This window comes from Megascapheus bottae, chromosome 27, assembly GCF_031878675.1.
Source record: "Megascapheus bottae isolate mThoBot1 chromosome 27, mThoBot2.hap1, whole genome shotgun sequence".
NCBI classification, from domain to species: Eukaryota; Metazoa; Chordata; class Mammalia; order Rodentia; family Geomyidae; genus Megascapheus; species Megascapheus bottae.
Window position 1 is genome coordinate 8,947,801 of NC_143535.1, and position 17,735 is coordinate 8,965,535.

The 17,735-nt window shown below is 40.2% G+C and overlaps 1 long non-coding RNA gene across 1 annotated transcript in view; it reads right to left on the bottom strand.

Moving 5' to 3' along the window:
* Positions 1-17,735, bottom strand: part of LOC150045566 (uncharacterized) — a 191,742-nt gene that overhangs the window by 43,415 nt on the left and 130,592 nt on the right. Inside the window, exon 3 of the long non-coding RNA XR_016532862.1 lies at positions 3,464-3,583. This is a non-coding gene — a long non-coding RNA (uncharacterized LOC150045566). The remainder of the gene's footprint in view (positions 1-3,463; positions 3,584-17,735) is intronic.

Consider the following 17,735-nt stretch of genomic DNA (forward strand, 5'->3'; position numbering starts at 1 on the left):
GGGACAATGCCTAGGCGCAGAGTTCAAGCCCCATGACTGATAAAAACAAAAACAAAGAAAAAACTGTCTAAAGACATTGAACCCCAAAACATAATATTAAAATAGCAGAAAAAATGCATGAGAGAACTGCAGACAAGTCTAAGGAGCCTGATGTATCAAAAGTGGAGTCATGAAGAAGAATAGTGGAAGAGAAGTATTTGAAACAAATAATGGAATGTTTTTCTAAATATGATGGAAATGTAAACCAGGTTCCAAGATTCCTGGGCTCCAACTCCAGGAAACATGGGGACATGTAAACACATCACAGTCAAACTGAGACTGCGGATAAGAATCCAATGCCTCTCCTACATTAAGACAGATGGGGTAGGACAAGAGGAATGGGTGAGAATGGTGAAAGGGGGTGATATGAATCAAGATATATTGTACTCATAAACTGCTTTGTTAAATGGCAACTCTTGTACAACTACTTAAAGATGATGAAAAATAAGGATAATGAAACTTAAAGAAAAAGAAAAAATCTTGACATCAAAGAAAAAAAAAGGCGTCTCTGTAGAGAGAAGCAAAAATAAATGTGACACCACATTTCTGTTTTTTTAAAAAAAATGAATTCAAGTAGGGTCACTAAGGATCAAACTCAATCCTTCAGTTTTATTTTGGTTCAGAGATAAAATTTCACTAACTTTGTTCAGTTGAATCTCAGATTTGCTCTCTACCTTTTAAGTAGCTGGAATTACAGGTGTATGCTCATCTGACCAGCTGGAATAATGTCTTTAAAGCATGGTGGAAAATATTGTTTTCTGATATGAAAGCAAAATTAAAAACATTTGCAGACTTTCAAAGGTTGAAACAACTTCATCAACCGCATATATGTGCTGTAAGAAATAGCTCTCAGGAGAAGGATGAGTAGCAGCAGAGGAAAATCAATACTTGCATACCAGAATGAAAAATCCCCAAAATAGTACCTCCAATAGGTAAACAGGAACATTTTTTAAATTATTTAAAATCTTCAAAAGAGAATTGATTTAAAAAAGTGGGAATGATGATAATGATAGTATAACAGAAAATTATAACATCTGCAAATTATAACATGTGCAAGATATATGGCAAAAACAGGTTACTATCCCAGAAGGATGGAATAAAGACATGCTACTGGATGATTTTTGTACTATCTGATAATATACCATTTAAAAGTATATTGAGAAAAACATTAAAAATGTGCTACAAATTCAAAAGCAATCACAAAGACAAGAAAAAGAGCTATAGCTTAAAAATCCAATAAAAAGGCAAGATGGAATAAAAGTAATTAAATAAAGACATGTTCCAAAGGAGAAGAAAAAGAACAGATGAAAACAAAAATTCAATAGTAAAAGGTGGATTTAAGTGTAAGCATTCAATAATCACATTAAATAATTGACACATTCCAATTATAAGGCAGAGATAGTCAAATCAGATAAAAGTAAAACCTACCAATATGCCGTCTATAAGAAATTCATTTTAAGGATAATGAGAAAGTAGGTTAAAAATAAAATGATGAAAAAGATCTATCTGAGTGAACACTAACCAAAAGACAGATGGAATCGCTATATTAATATCAAAGTAGATTTCACTGCAAAGAATATTAACAGGATTAAAGGCGATCATTTTATAATTACAAGTGGGTCATCTCATTTCGAGAATAAAATGTTAAACATTTATGCAGAACGTCAAAATAAACGAGTCAAAAACTCAGAATTGTAATCAAATCTGCAATTATAAATGTCAAACTCAGCTTTTAATACTCCTCTCAATTTCAATATGTCCTTTCAACAGTAGACAGGAATCCTATATGATTTAGAGAAGTTAAATGATGCTATTGTCCTCTTATTCATGAGGATTGATTCCAGAACAACTGCCAACCCCACAATACCAGAAGCCATGGATGCTCAAATCCCTGTTATAAGTGGAATTTGTGTATAACCTTGTGTCACTTATAATATTTCTTCCAATGTAAATACTCTGTAACACACCTGTTTTAGGGAAATAAAGTCAAAAGTCTACACATGTTTAGTACAGAAGCAGTTTTTTAAAAAAAACCTAATTTTGATCTATAAATACAGAGCACAGATTCTGCCTTAATGAACCTCAAATCTGACATTTGTAGAACTCTCTGGCCAGAAAGAGAAGATGCAGCCTTTCAGGTGCATTAATAGCATTGACAGATTACATTCTGCTGCATAAAACAAGTTTCTATTGCCTTTTACACTGTGAGGATAGGCATTTCTGTATGTGGATGATACAAGCAAGCTCTCCTCCTCATTTTTAAAAGGCATCTTCTGATGTGTGGAAAAGCACATTTTAAGCTCCATATTCTTGCATCTATCCATAGCTAGAAGCAAGGGTGGAATATTGAATTTAAAGGCCTTGGCTGACATTTTAAGCCAGAATTTGAAAAGTAAAATATTGACTGAAGTACCCTCTAAAGACAAGTGCTCAGCTAATTATTACATATTCTCAATGGTAAGTAAGAAATATGTCGATGTTTACAAGCTGATTACATTAAAATTTGAGTTAAGTTACCTCTTTGTCTGGATCTTGCCAGGATAATGGCATTAACTGATTGACAGATTGATTGATTGATTGATTGCTGGGAAGGCCAAAAACCTTTTGTTACAAAATTCAAAGATTTGCTTTGTTTACTTGTAAGGACCCTTGCTTTATAATTTTGAGGCTGAAATATGTCTAGTATGCTAAACTCAATGTGTAGAAATGGGTTGTTGTGAAGAAATACTCCTGAATCCTGTTAATCATCGTTGGTCAATTTTACCAACCCCATTGGTAAAGACATCTTTTTCTGTCTCTAACACAGGCCATAAAAGATGTCTCTTGAAGTTAGGATCACTGTACAGTGTTTGAAAAAGAAATCTGAACTGTGATATAAATTCTTTGCCTCGCGATAATGTTATTTCCTCCTATGTTTTAGGAAAAGTTTTGGTTTTGTGAAAGGAATGGAAAGATCATGATCTACACCCATCCCAGGCAAAACAACACAAAACAATAACAAAAATAAAAACCTACAAGATTCTAGCTAAAAAAAAAAGTAAGCAATAAAGAACTGGAAGCATAACCTCAGTAGTAAAGCACCAGCCTATCTAGTACAAGAACCAGTATCATTATACAGATATAGATATTGAAAAATTAAAAATTCAGGGGCCGGGAGTATGGCCTAGTGGTAAAGTACTTGCCTAGCATGCACAAAGACCCACGTTTGATTCCTTGGTACCACATACATAGGGGGAAAAAAAAAGCTAGAAGTGGTGCTGAGGCTCAAGTGGTAGAGCTCTAGCCTTGAGAAAGTCCAAGGACAGTGCTCAGGCCCTGAGCTCAAGGCCGGGACTAGCAAAAAAAAAAAAAAAAAAAAATTCAGTTACAAGTAGCAGAAATCAGTGAGTTCTAAGTGATATACCCCATTAAATTGCTGTCTTACCTAAGAGGATGTCTGCAGTAAAGGGATTCATGGTTCACTAGCCTGAGACCTCTTTCATTCTCATACCCATCCATCTTCAGTTGCCAACTTTGTCCTCAGGACAGTCACAGCAGCTCCAGGCTGTAATAAACAGGCATGTGCATATTAACTAAAGGAAATGAAAAAGCCTCCCCAACAGCCCACCTTTCAAAACTAAGTTATGTGTTCATATTAATTCAAAAAATAAGATCATTGTGACTGGCTTCACACACTTGGATCTGGGTCTGTGGGCAGGGCCAGAATGCTTTGAAACATATGACTGAATGGACCAAAGCAGGGAGTCAAAGAAGTTCAGGCATCTCTGAGAAGAGATTAACACAAACTTGGCAATCAATAGTAAGCATTACACCTGATTTCTCCTCAATAAGGAGGTTGCCCAGTCCTAGCTTCCAGACTAGAGCGGGATCAATATTTGCTCTGGTGGTATTTTGAATAGACTCAAAACAACCATAGGAGAGAAAAGTAGTTGTTCCAGCAGAGGCATAGAAGGAGATCAATATGAGGCTGGCTTCCCATGGATACCGGTGTATTTCCTTCAGGGCCATTTCTCCAGCATTAGATGTTACTGCCTCCACTTCCCTGATGAAATCCAACTTAATAAAGCCAGAGGCAAACTTTGAAATTGCTGAAGCTTTGGCTTTTTGCAAATAGCAGGATTAACAGGAACCTCAGGAAGCTGCTCAGTCAGGAGCCATTAGCCCAAAGCCCTGGCTGCTGGATAGCTGGAGCGTGTCCACAAGGGTGGACCCCTCCAGTTCAGAGTGGGTTGGATACCATTGTGTGCTTGTGCAAGTCCTTAGGCAATGTTGACCTCGGAAAAAGGGCTTGGATCACATTTTCTCTCCTCAGTAGAGGCATTTTGCATCACATAGGCCACCTAGGGGCCAGGTGGGAAAGGGTATGAGTAGGAAATAGAAGAAGAAATTGAATTAAAAGGTCACTTTTCACTGATTGAGATTGCTTGGGACTTCTTCTATTAAAAACACAGCAGCTGCTGCTGCAAGTGGAAGGCTTGGTTTAAAAAAATGCATGCAATTTCTAAGGCCAGATTTAGATCTATTGAATCAGAACCTCTAATTTAGAGGTCTAGGAATGGGTTTTAAAGAGTTCTTTGAGCATTTTTTACAGGAAAAAAGCATTGCTTTAGGTCTTTTGTCCCAGAGCAGGACATTGCAGGGCATTGGTAGCTCCCAGAGGAAGGGGTGGGCTTTGAAAGGGTGGAAGGGCTCTGGATTATCTCCATCCTTCCCTCCCACAGTCTCCTCTGAAAAAGATCAGCTGGCTGCAAACAACAACAACAAAAAGTGGTGAGGACAGGTAGGGCTCATAAGAAATGGATGAGTAACTTAACCCTGAGAAGATGTGGTATGCCAGTGCTTTCAGGATTTTGTGCCAATTCCCCGACATGGGCGATATGGTAGGCATCACAGGAAGGACTTTAATGAAGGAGAGGTGGCTTAGCTGTACACCATATGACTCTAGGAGGGGCCTTGAGATTGTGCAGGGTTTCAGCCCTGCTGATATTCCCTTGAAATCAATGTGTGGGGAAAGACCATAAATTCCATTCCTTTCCACGCATAAACCAAAAGAAAGGAAATAACTTGATAACATTACATGGTTAATGTATCAACAGACTCAGGAACTGACATTTCAGATTTCTATCTTAGGAAATTAGTTTTTAGAGAATCACTCAAAAGACATAAATATATTAAACAAGCAAAAAAAAAACCCCTAATATAGATGTCTATAAAGATGAGAATGGTTAGGTAAGTTATACTATTGAATAGCAATTAAAATTATATTCATGAAGGCAACTATATGTTACATGACCTTCTACGACTTTTATTGTTGTGTCACTTATATTTATGTTTACAAAGATAAACATATAAATACTGAGTACATAGGTTTGTATTTTTGTCAGGTTAGAAAACTGTGGATCATGTTTTAGGAGAATTTCTCAACTGTCTCCGATGCTAGGCATGGTTGCAGTAGGCCCCCCTGGGAATCACTCACCCCTCCCTACCCACCTACACAGCCTCTGAAACCCAAGGAGGAATCCTATTCAGCTGAGAAAAGCTCAGGAAACTGAAAATAACATTGCTCAAGCCCAACAAATTGATTGAATCAGACTCTCTGGGGAAGAAGCCTAGACATTTGTATTTAAATTCAAACAAAGAAAACCCAACAAAACAACAGGACTTCTCCAGGTAATTCTACTGTACAGTGAAGAGACACAGATAAACTCTAATCTTGGATAATCTTTACATATATTATATATGAATATATCTATATGTATATGTATATTATTTACACACATACGCATATATATGTATATATATATATATATATATATTCCAGATGGGTAAGACACCAGGAGGTTAACAAAAATGGCTAGAGTGAAACATTCTAATGCCTATTCTAAACCACAAGTTCACTTATGGCCTAGGGCCTGTGCTGGCCCCATCTAAATGCTTGTTTTTCTGAACTCTAGCAGGACTTTTCTAGATATTCTGTGCTGTCCCTGTAGTAGCATCTGACTCTTTCAGCTCCCTTGTTTCTCATTAGAGAAAGTTCTAGTCTTTGCTTAAACCATTTTCAAAGTGGAGTCATTAAGAAGCAGGTGATTTTCCTTGAAGATTGGATTTCTTTACAAAATGATCTGCAAAATGCTAGATGCCTATTTAACTTGCTAATCCTGAGAATTTTTCTCCCTCTCTACTACAGGCACTGTTCTTTTGCATATATCATTTGGTCTCCCTAAGTATTCCCAAGAAGGAGGAAATCACTATCGTTCCTTTGATAAGAAAAAAAAATCCTCATTAAGGGTCGACCTGGCGATGGTTCTCCTTTCTATGTCATAGCAGAAACAGTTCCTCCTGGATGGCAGGAACTCGTTTGCATGAACATGTCCTTTATGCCAAGAACTCATTTACATAGAGGTCCCTGTATCCACCTTCAGGTGTGCCACACCTATGCCATGTACAACCATTTATATGATAGACTAGGAGAGCGAACAAAATGACCAGTTGGGCATGGTGACAAAACACCTGTAATCCCTGACTCGGGAGGCTGAGGCAAGAGGATCTTGAGTTTGAAGCCAATCCAAAGTATCTAGTGAGACTTGATATCAAAACAAATAAAAACCCAATATTATCATGGAGGGAGAAATAACTTCAAAGTAAGTCATATAAATCAGACTGACTTAATATTTCTTCCTTGGATTCAGTGAACAAGTACCTTTAAATCTCCTCTGGACTCTGGAAACCCGATTTTTGAAGAACATAGTCCTTCTCTTTTTGACTTTGCAACTTTTGTCATTTCTCTTGAAAACATCATGGAAAAATTCAGCTTAAAGAGCAAAGGCTCATATGGCTATCAAGCCTAGTACTCTTACTTTATTGAGGAGGGAGAAAGACCTAGACGATAACCTCAGCAGGTACCAGGTGTTAGACCCAGAAATCCCTACGAGAATTATCAAATTTCATGCCCAGATCAAGAGCTTTCAGTCAGTGTCACTAGCAACTCTGTTTGGGGGGGTGAGAGGGAGGAGGGAGAAGGGCAGGGAAAGGCGTCTGGGATTCAGCCTGGATCAATGCTTGATATTTTTGGGGGTGCCAGTCCTGGGCTTGAGCTCGGGGCCTGAGCACTGTCCTTGGACTTTCTCAAGGCTAGAGCTCTACCACTTGAGCCTCAGCACCACTTCTGGCTTTTTTTCTATGTATGTGGTACTGAGGAATTGAACCTGGGTCTTTGTGCATGCTAGGCAAGCACTCTACCACTAGGCCAAACTCCTGGCCCCTCAATGCTTGATTTTCTGCGCAAAGCTTTCTTTGCACTTTTAGAAGCAACTCTTTCCTTAACTTCTGTTCTAGAATTCTCTCAACAGCCAGGTGGTAAACCTGGAGAAGATGAACCATTTTGAGCATGTCTTCAACATCCTTTCCTTGAGCTCCATGCTTGAAATCATGCAAATATGTGGAAGGATGACGTAACTGGGATAAAGGTTAAGCAAGCCAGTCATATAGCCCACACCATGAAAGAAGACACCTGTCTCAGAACCTTACAAATGCTCTCACATCATTCCTTGCCTCCCCCTGGTGTCAGCCTGGGAGAGACAGTTGCCCCACCTGTTTTCATGGCATTTCCATCATGAGCTATGAGAGACTGGAAAGCAAAAAGCAAAAAAAAAAAAAAATGTTGCTTTGGATTTTGTCACTGACTCAGGGAGATCTCAGAAAACTCTCACCTATCTGGGCCTCTGTCATTTATTGGCAAATTAAGGAAAATGACTTGTGCTCTAGTTATTTCCAAAGACTATCAGAATAACATAACATCATGTAGTGAGAGGTTAACCAACTTGTCCAAGGCTATAAAACTCATTCACTGGAACATGAGACTTCATCTTTTACACCAACGCTAGGCTTGCCTGTGACTCATTATTTAATTAATTCAACAAATAGATATTAAGTGCCTCCTGGGACTGATTCTCTGGGTGAGACACTAAGGGTAGAATACAAAGCAAAAAGCTAAATACTATGCTCTATCGGAAATGGAAGTAGAGTAAAATGAGAATTAAACTCCCACCAGGACAGTTGTGTCTCCAGGCTCAATGATTCTCATGGCCCAATTGCCACAATTACCTGGCTCTGAGATTCCCCAGGTTTCTGAAGTCAGACTTCTATTTGGCCCATCACTGACAAAAGACCAATCAGCAGAAGGGCCAAAATTGCTACTGGGATAGCCCTCATTAGAATCATCTTTGAGGAAAATGTATTCTGTCCTAAGAACCATGATTTACCTGAAGCCTCTGAGTCTCAGACCCACGAGATGGAATTAGCTGATGAGCCAGGTCTAAAGGAGAGAGCTCTCGATGCATATTCTTTATTGCAGTTTTGGGTCTTTCTTGACCTTCAGTGACACAATCTTATATTTTGCAGTCTAGGATAATGGGAAATAAAATGAAACCCATGGTGTTCAGGGTTCACAGCACCTCTGAGCAGTGGCTGAGAATAGACTTGTGTTGTATATTTAATACTCTGAATTCACAGGCAAGGAATAAAATGTCCTACAGATCACTACAGAGCAGCTCCTTTGCTGCTGTATCTGGGCCAAAACATGGCAGCAATTTAACAAGCACCTAGGTGTAAATCATGCAGTGAAATCTCTCCCCATGGGAGGACAAAGGTTTCCTCAAGGAATGAAACAAGAGCTATCCAGTGCTAGGCATTTTTAGGAGTCGGCGTTAGTGTCTCAATGTTCAACATTTACATTTTACAGCAGAGTGACATTTTTAAAGGAGTTCTATTGCCCATTTGCAGCCATTACTCTCTGTTGTCCCTGGGTTTGGGGCTGGAGCTGGGCGATGAATCAAAGACACCCTTTGTGTCATGTCACTTAGCAACTCCCTCCTCTCTGGTGCTCACAGAGGCTGAGCTGGGCACACAGCCTGTGTCATCCACATGGTGGATTTACAGGTCTTGATTTATGCCAGCCAAAAGTTTCCTGGGGAAAAGGCAGCTGAGTTTGGGTTTCTGGCCATGTCTTAACTATGTGTTGAGAGTAAAACATGGAACAATTGTGGATTGGCACAACTGCACGAAGTCAGATCTGGCTCCCAAATCATCTGTCTAGAATGAAGGTTAGACCTAAGGGGGGCAAATGTATTGCATACATGTTGATGACCTCCCCTCCCTTCCCTGTGTAAGACAGACATCACTAATCCATCATAGAGCACACTCTTCAGATATGCTAAAGATTTGTCTCTGCTGAGCCAGATATACCTCAAGGTTGTATTTGAAACACACTTGATCCAGTGCCAACTGACCAGTTGGCACATGAGATGAATCTATTTGTCACTCCTGCCTTGCTCTATGTACCAAATCTGTTTCCCATCTCTCTTTTCACAGTAAGACTTCAGGAATTCACTCCATAGAGTTATCTCTGAAAAGCAGATAAATACAAGTAACAGTAGTGTAGGTACGGGTTTTGTTTGTTTTTGTCTTGGTTGCGGGGCTTGAACTCAGGGCCTGGGCACTACCTCTAAAGTTCAGTGTTCAAGGCTAGCACTCTACCACTTTGAGCCCCAGTACCATAATTATCTCATAGACTTTCCTCTCCAGGCTGGCACCAAACCATGATTATCAGATTTTAGCCTCTTGAGTAGCTAGGATTACAGGTTTGAGCCACTGGTATCTGGCAAACACAATGTGCATATGACCACTTAATTGCATGGTAAGAGTAATATTGGACAATGATTTGATGACATCAGTAACATACAAATGTATTTGTCATTTGTGGAATTGCAAATTGTGTATTAGGTACATGGATGGATGATCTAATCTGCTCATGTTCCCTCTTTCACGTGAACTGAAAGCTTTAAGTCTTCATGAAGAAACGACCCATCACAGCATAGTCAATCAGAGGAAAAGCTGGGATCTGAGCCTCAGAAGAATTCCAAAGCCTGTGTTCTCAGAAGAGCACTGGGCCTTGACCCTGAACACCAGCTCATCATTTTGACACTCTAATTTTCTTCTTCACAGCCAACGGTAGAGAGGGGAGATTTTCTTCTCTGTAGGAAACTGACCCTCCTAACTTGCTCCCTAACAAAAATCATTTTACCCTCCCTGGCTCCACATTCCTTTTAAACAGCTGATACACTGAAGTTTCTCAAAGAAAGAGAGAGCCCACAGCTCACAGGCTGGACAGAGCTGAATTCTTCCACAGGTAGAGAGGAAGGCTCTGAGCAGACTTCTGGAGCAGGGAAGAAGGAGGGAGGGGAGACAGCCTCAACTCTGTTCAAATTCTTTAGTGCCCAGCCTCATATCTGGTGTTTATTCTGCCAAGAACTATTCACAATCATTCCTTCCTTTTATCCTCTGATCCTTCTATCTTTCTGACTCCCACTCAGCATTCATGATTTAACTCTATGTCCCACTTCCTTAAGAAAGTTAACTTTGGTGTTTCCTTAATGATCTCCTTAACATGTTCCTTCCAACACGTTCACCAGTTCACTGTACTCGTCTGGTCTGTGTGGAGTCGTGAGCTGTCAGGCAGGTGTCTGACTTGTATCTCTGATACTCAGTACTCATACTCCTAAATCAGCTGATAAATCGATAGTGATTGAATGGAATGGATGGATGTGAACTCACTGTCAGGAAGCTAACTAGATTGGCATGGATAGGGAGAGCCTTCCCACCTCATTTCTGTGCCCAGTTAAGGTGATTGGCAGACGCTCCCTGAGCTTGTAGCATGTGAGCACCCGCAGCACATCCCACTGAGGCTCACCAGTCATATCTAAATGTGGTAGGAAAACAGACCCAAAAAGATTGCTTTAGTCAGATGCTGTCCATCAAGAAACTTTGGGTATAAAGGAAAACAAACACAAGTGATTAGATCTTTGTTTTATTGCTTGGCCATGGTCAAAAATCCATATCAGAGGTTAAAAGAAAAGTTCAAAATCTGGCCTCAGCATAAAAATGTGTATTGATTTCTCCAAAATAGACATGTACTACCCATATGGGAGACTGGCATCAAAGGAGAATCATTTCTAGATTCTAAGGACAGGATAATTAAATGTCACCCCTTTGCCATAAATTGAATGAGATTTTCCAGCTGAAGCTTGGGAAATGAAGAAGCGTATGGGTGATTCATATAACTAAGGTAGAACAGGTTGTGGGAGTTCCAGAGCCCTAAAACGATAGCCTCAGAAGTTCTTCCCTCTGAGCCTCAGTTTTGCTTTATCTACTGGCTTCCTGCTGATCTTCCATGGTATGTTGGTTCACAGACAGCTCCAGGCTTTCATCAGGCCAATGTGGGAGCACCAAAGGAAGAGGGAGCCCCTCTTTGTGGGTAACTGAAGGGAGGACAACAGTTGGTGCTGCAAGGTCTCACACCTCTGCCCTTCTCTCAAGCTCTATGGTCAGGGATGGAGGTATCCCTGCCCAGTCTTGTGATCGGAAGCCAAGCCACCGAGACTCATCAAAATTCTCTGGAATCATTTATTTCTGTCTGGGGCTGCTTTAGAACAAATCCAGCGTCCACCAGGGTCCTTTCTAACTGCACAACATCAGCAGGGTCCTTGGACGTGTTCTCGGTGTCACACACAGCAGCCAGGGTGACTCTAGGCCTTGGAGGATGGCCTCTGGACAATCTCCTTGGCAGCTACACTGAAATATTCTCTGAGAAAGCTTTTATCTTGAGCGTCAGCTTATTTCTAAATCACCGAACTGATTTTAAAATCTATTTCTGAAATTTTAAAGAAAATTAGCATCTTCTGAGATTGCATATATGTAAAAACAAATCTCAGTATTTTTAAAAGGTAAGATTGCAACCATTTTGGTGAAGCAAGGAGAAGGGAGAAATTCAGGGCTCTGTTCAATCCTCCTACAATTTCCTGTGTTATTCATCCTTCACCTTTCCAAGACCCCCAAAATATCTACAGAGAAGCCAAGTCCTTGAGTATAATCTGAAGACCATCAAGAAGAGGTGACCTCTTAGGATGAAGAGTCTACATTATATTTCCTTGGTACTTACAAGATGTTTTGTGAAAGGCAGTAAGGTCATATCACAGATTGTGTGGCTTCTCAGGTCCGCAATAGGCCAATCCATTATCTGATTGTCTTCCTTCTGGTGCTCCCCAAGAGAACTCACCATCCCTCTATTCTTATCTGCACTTCCCTCTCTTCTTTGTTTCTTTTTTATTGTTGTTGATTACATTTTTAATTGTATTTTAATGTTGGGGTAATTTCTCAAACCTTGATACCCCTTCTCATGTTTTTGCCCCCATTCATCTTGTTTCCCCCCTTCCCTTCCCTATTTCAAATAAACAAATAAACGTATATATAATCCCACCATGTTCAGGTTCTTTTATATCTTACCTTCATCCTCTAGCTGTCCTCTAGCATCCAAACAAGCTCTCATTTCAACTCACTTGAAGCTTCTGTGGAGAGCTTAACGTGTTCTTTTCCCCAAGGTCTGAGTATAATTAGGCAGCATGTGTTAGGTGAACCAGTATGGTGGGGAGACAATTCCCAGGTAAGTTTTACTGGGGACACATCTATCCCCTTCTGTACAGATGAGAATATTCTATATATTCTCACATAGGTCCTCGTCTCTTCCTCCAGGAAAACAAAATTCTGCTCCTCTAAAGCTCTGACCTTCAAAACCAGATAGAGGCCCAGAGGATCACAGAAGAGAGCTGACTGAGCTATGCAGATATTTATAATGGATCTGACACCTTTACCTCTCTTTGAAACTCAGGTTGAAATTTTCTTCCTGCTCCCCCCAAACTCCACCGCTTCTAGATTTAGTTTTTCCCTCCACACACAATAACACCATATGTTTGAGTCACAGATCTAAAGTCTTTCTCCACAAATTCAGGTGTGTAAGATATTCACACTGCTTTTTTAAAAAAATTCTCTTCAAGTGAAAATAAAGCCGACTTCATCTCTGTTCCCATGCTCCAAACACTGAGCACCAGAAAATTCAATCTTGGTCATCATCACCTTTCCATTTCTGACTTTCAGGATCATAAAAACTTAACCAGCCATGGAAGGGTTTGTGTCTGCCCACTGGAACCCCTATGTTCATTAAATAATCAAGTGACTCTGCCATCCTAGAACCCCCTAGATCCTCCTTCGGCCCTAGGCTAAGTTCTAGTATCTTGTTCTTCTATAGGTATAAACTTCTAGCCAAATACTACAAATGGCAACCATCTGTCACAGGTAAACCACAGCCAACCACCTACATCAACTCAGGTACACATCACAGCAGTTCCTTTTGCTCCTAGGTTGAGAGCTAGAGTGTCACCTGCTTCCTAGCACAGGTGAGGAACCAGCCTGGACAATAGCCATTGCACAAAGCTGCTCCTGCAGCTCTACCCTCTGATTTACCACCATCCAAGCTTCTTCTCAATGTCCTTCCATCGCTGGGCCCCTTATCTTCCTATGGGATAGTCCAGGATACCTTCCCAAGAACTCAAGGTACTTCTTTTTTTCTGTTGAGTCTTTGCCAGACCCTCCTTCCCACTTTTCCCAGCCTGTGTCATTAAACTGTAAGACCAATCGCAGCTCATTATCCAAGACATTTCTCTGTCCCCATTTAAACTACAGATTGTTTCCTTCAAAAAGTATTCTAAATTTGACTGATGGAGTGAGCAGACAGCTTGCTAGGTTCTTCTCCAAGGGAATACCAAAGCCCTAAGTTGGTGAGTCTAGAGGGATATGTAAGATAAGGACCTTTGTGTTTCACAGAAAGAGGAATGAATGGATGCTCAGGAATGGAAGGGAATGAGTGTGTGCTCAAAGTCAGTTGGCCAGGGAGGGCCACGAAGTGTGGAGTTCACATCTTAACATCTGCACTCTTACTTCTGATAGCGCTCAGTCTATTTCTTTATGTTAAGGGGGGACTGATTTCTTCTTCCTTTTGAGATGTGAATCAAGAAAAGGAGATAAGAAGCGCCCCTGGGAACTAAGACGCTTCCTTACCCTAGGAATTAAATGATCAGCTAGACATTCATACTTGGCTCCTTTCTACCATTAAACACCAGAGAAACCAGACACATCATGAACGGTTAAGTTTGTTTCTGAGTTAAAAACACCACCACCATCACAACCACCAAACAAAGAACCTGCAAGAAATTGATAGGGAAGGGGGGAAAACCAAGACGGGTGGGGGGTGTGGGGGGAGGGTAATGGGTACCAAGACATGTGAAAGGGTATCAATGTATGTGAATTAATGCACCTTCTATCTGGCAAAATATCATGTAACCCTTTTACTAATTACAATAAAAAATTTTAAAAAATAAAAGGGAGGAATAGTACTGAGCAAAAAAAAAAAAAGAAATTGGTAGAAGATCTAATGGAATTGGTACACAATATCAAATTAATAACATTTCAACTAATCACAGAGACGAAATCAGTACCAATTCTAGATGAGGCTGGTGTAGGATTAACACACATATAATTTATTTGACAAAGCACAGACATTTCAAAAGGAGAAAATCACCATTAAATGTTATCAAAGTCACTTCCAATTTTGGGATATGACAGCCCACTCAACCCTTTTTGAGATACCAGCCACCCAGGACACAAACTCTGCCAGCGGTCTTCTTCCTCCAGGCCCACAAACTCAGCCCTCCAGCCACCCTCTCCCTGTCCTCCACGTAGAGTCCAAGTACATGCCATGTCCCCCCTACCGAGTCTTACCACTTGACAAAATAACCGTGATACTGAACAGCTACAAAAGGCTATTTCATTATCTTAATTAATCCTCGTAGCAATGTACTGAGGCAGGTACTATTTTTATTTTAAAAATGAGGAAAATGGGGCCCAGAGAGGGCATACAACCTCCCCATGCTGTCACTGAGCCATAGCATCCATTGGACCCTGGGCTTCCTTCTCCTCCACAACGTCTATTCCTTATTATTGGGGAGAGAATTAAATGAGACACATGTAAAAAGACTGGCAGGTATGGCTGGCGTCCTTGTTACTTCCCTCCATGCTTCCATCTTCTCTTCCCCACTACACCATCCTTATTTTCAACATTAGAGCTCTATCCCTCTGAGTTTTGAAGAACTGGAGTTTACATGATAAGAGAGACAGGGTCTTTGAACCTCGATGCTACTTTCCACATATTCAGTTGGCATCTTTCTCTTATCCAGGCTCTTATTTCCTGTGGTTGCTATGAGCACAGAGCATTGGATTTAAGGTTCATGAATGCAAGTGGATACCTTGTACAGACAGTGGAAAGGACCCCCTCATTTAGCTTATTTTCCAGAAGACTCAAGGTTGCCTGGACCCAGCCAGGAGAAGCCTTTGAACAAAGAAAGTTGGACATCATTCATGTCCATCACTACTGTCTCCCCACATAAAGAGCATCAAGCACCCAATGAGGAAGTAAAGTACCCAGGCTAGCGAGGGAGACTATGTCTGACACTTACCAGGTGCAGTGCAACCTGGGTGAAGTGATCTTACCTTTCCAAGTCTCAGCTAAAAGGAGGATAATATGCGGGCGTGATTCAAATCTGTAATCCTAGCAACTCAGGAGACTGAGATCTGACAACCATACTTCAAAGCGAGCCAGGCAGGAAAGTCTGTGAAACTCTTGTCTGTAATTAACCATCAAAAAGTTGGAAGTAGAACTGTGACTCAAGTGGTAGAGTGTTAACCTTGAGTAAAAAAGCCCAGAAACAATACCCAGCCCCTGAGTTTAAGCCCCAAGACTGACACAAAAAAATAGTAGTATAATAATAACACCTGCATAGCAGAATTACTACAAAACAATAGAGAATGACTCATTTTTTTAGCACTTAACATAGCATCAGGGACACATGCTCAGTGAAGGCAATCACTTGGTAATACTTGTCACTCTGACTATAGTAGTAGTGATTGTAGCAGGCTACGTCATAGCCCATCTTTGTTCAAAGGCTTCCTTTAGCCAGGCCCAAGTATCCTTGGATCCTTGAAGTCCTTTCTATTTCCCATACAAAAAAAATCCACCTGCAAAAATTTGTATTCGTGGATCCATTAGATTGTGTTAGTGTTCACAGAGACTTTAGGAAACCAGAGACCGATGCTAAATTCTGGCACCTATTTCAAAATATTTGAAAAGTAACAGCATCACCCTGGCATCCTGTCTTCGACCACCTCCCCAACCCTCCATGTTTTCATGTGACAACTCTGGCAGACACCTAGCTATGCATTCAATTTGGTTAAATGCACATTTTATTCATGATTGTACCCTCAATTTGTTCTTCCACAAATTAAAGGCATCCGAATACGATATTCTTAAATTAGAAATGGAAATTTGGAAGCCATGTTGAAAGAGGAAAGAGGAGACATTAAAATTGGGGATGATTGGACCTAATCTTTGTTCTGACCTTCCTGGTAGCCAGTACAAAAAGGAAGCCAGATGCCAAATGACATACTCATTAGACGATGTTTTGGGTGGAGTGAATCTAGATTAGAAAAGCTATTTTTCTTAGCATTTTCCACACAGCAACTGCCAACCAACTGAAAGTAATTTTTTCCCAGCAATTTCTGTAGTGAATGTGTCTACTTTGTCCCACCGTTCTGTAGATTCTCAGAAAGAAGGAACTATGTTGTATTTGCAGTTTTATCTCTAGCCCATATGTCATTGTCCTTAGCCCATGCTTTAGAAATATTGAACACTAAGATAAATTGCAGATGACTGCTTAGTCCTCAGACTGGTAACTTGGTTCACACTTATACATCCATTGTGACATGCAAAAATTGGAGTCCAGTCCCTCCTGATGCTCAAACTCTAGATTCTTTTCTAATACTTCATGACTGTAATTATCTATTTCTCTATTATTGTAAAATATCATTGTTTCTAAGACACTAGTATCTTTCATAGTTCTATGGGTTGTATGGGCTTAGCTGGGTTGTTCTTGCTCAGGGTATTTTTTTAACCAGCTTCCAGTCAGAGAAGATGAAAGTCATCTGAACTACTGCAGTCATCTGTCAGTCCGGGAAGGAAGGGCTAGGGTAGTTGGGGGTAGTGAGGCATCGCTCTCCAAGCAGAGCCTGTTCCCTCACAGCTGGATGGTGTCACAGCTGGATAGTCTGACTGCTGACATGTTTCCCAGCGTTGTTTATAGTGAACATCCCAAGATTTCAAGGCAGAGGCTCCAGTCCTCTGGCTGAGATGAAGAAGTCACATGGAAATACTTTTATCTTACTCTATTAGTCAAACAACTGCAAGGCCACATAGATTCAGGAGATAGAAGAATAGACCACCTTTTAATGGGAGAAGAGTTACCCAGCCATTTTCAAAATGTAATACTATCCATAGGAAACTGTCTTGAAGATAAAGCTACCACCATCAAGCTAGGACAATATCGACATTAGAATATACAAGGAAATCAATAGAAGAATCAAGAAATACAGTTACACATAATTGATCATTGACAAACATGCAAGTGTAATCTTTTCTATGTGTGATATTGGGCCAATTATCCATAACAAAAAGTATATAACTCTTATCCATAACACAAAATTTAGTTTGTACAATACACAAAAATTAATTTGAAATGGATCATAGGCTTAAACACGAGAACTAAAACTATAAAGATCCTAAAGGAAAACACAACAGCATTTTTGAGATTTTTGTGGTAGGCTGATTTTGTAGGCATGAGACAAGGGCAACACTTCAAACTCTTTTTTTAAATTTGTGAATTATACTTTCTCCTTTTGCTAATCAATGATATCGTTAA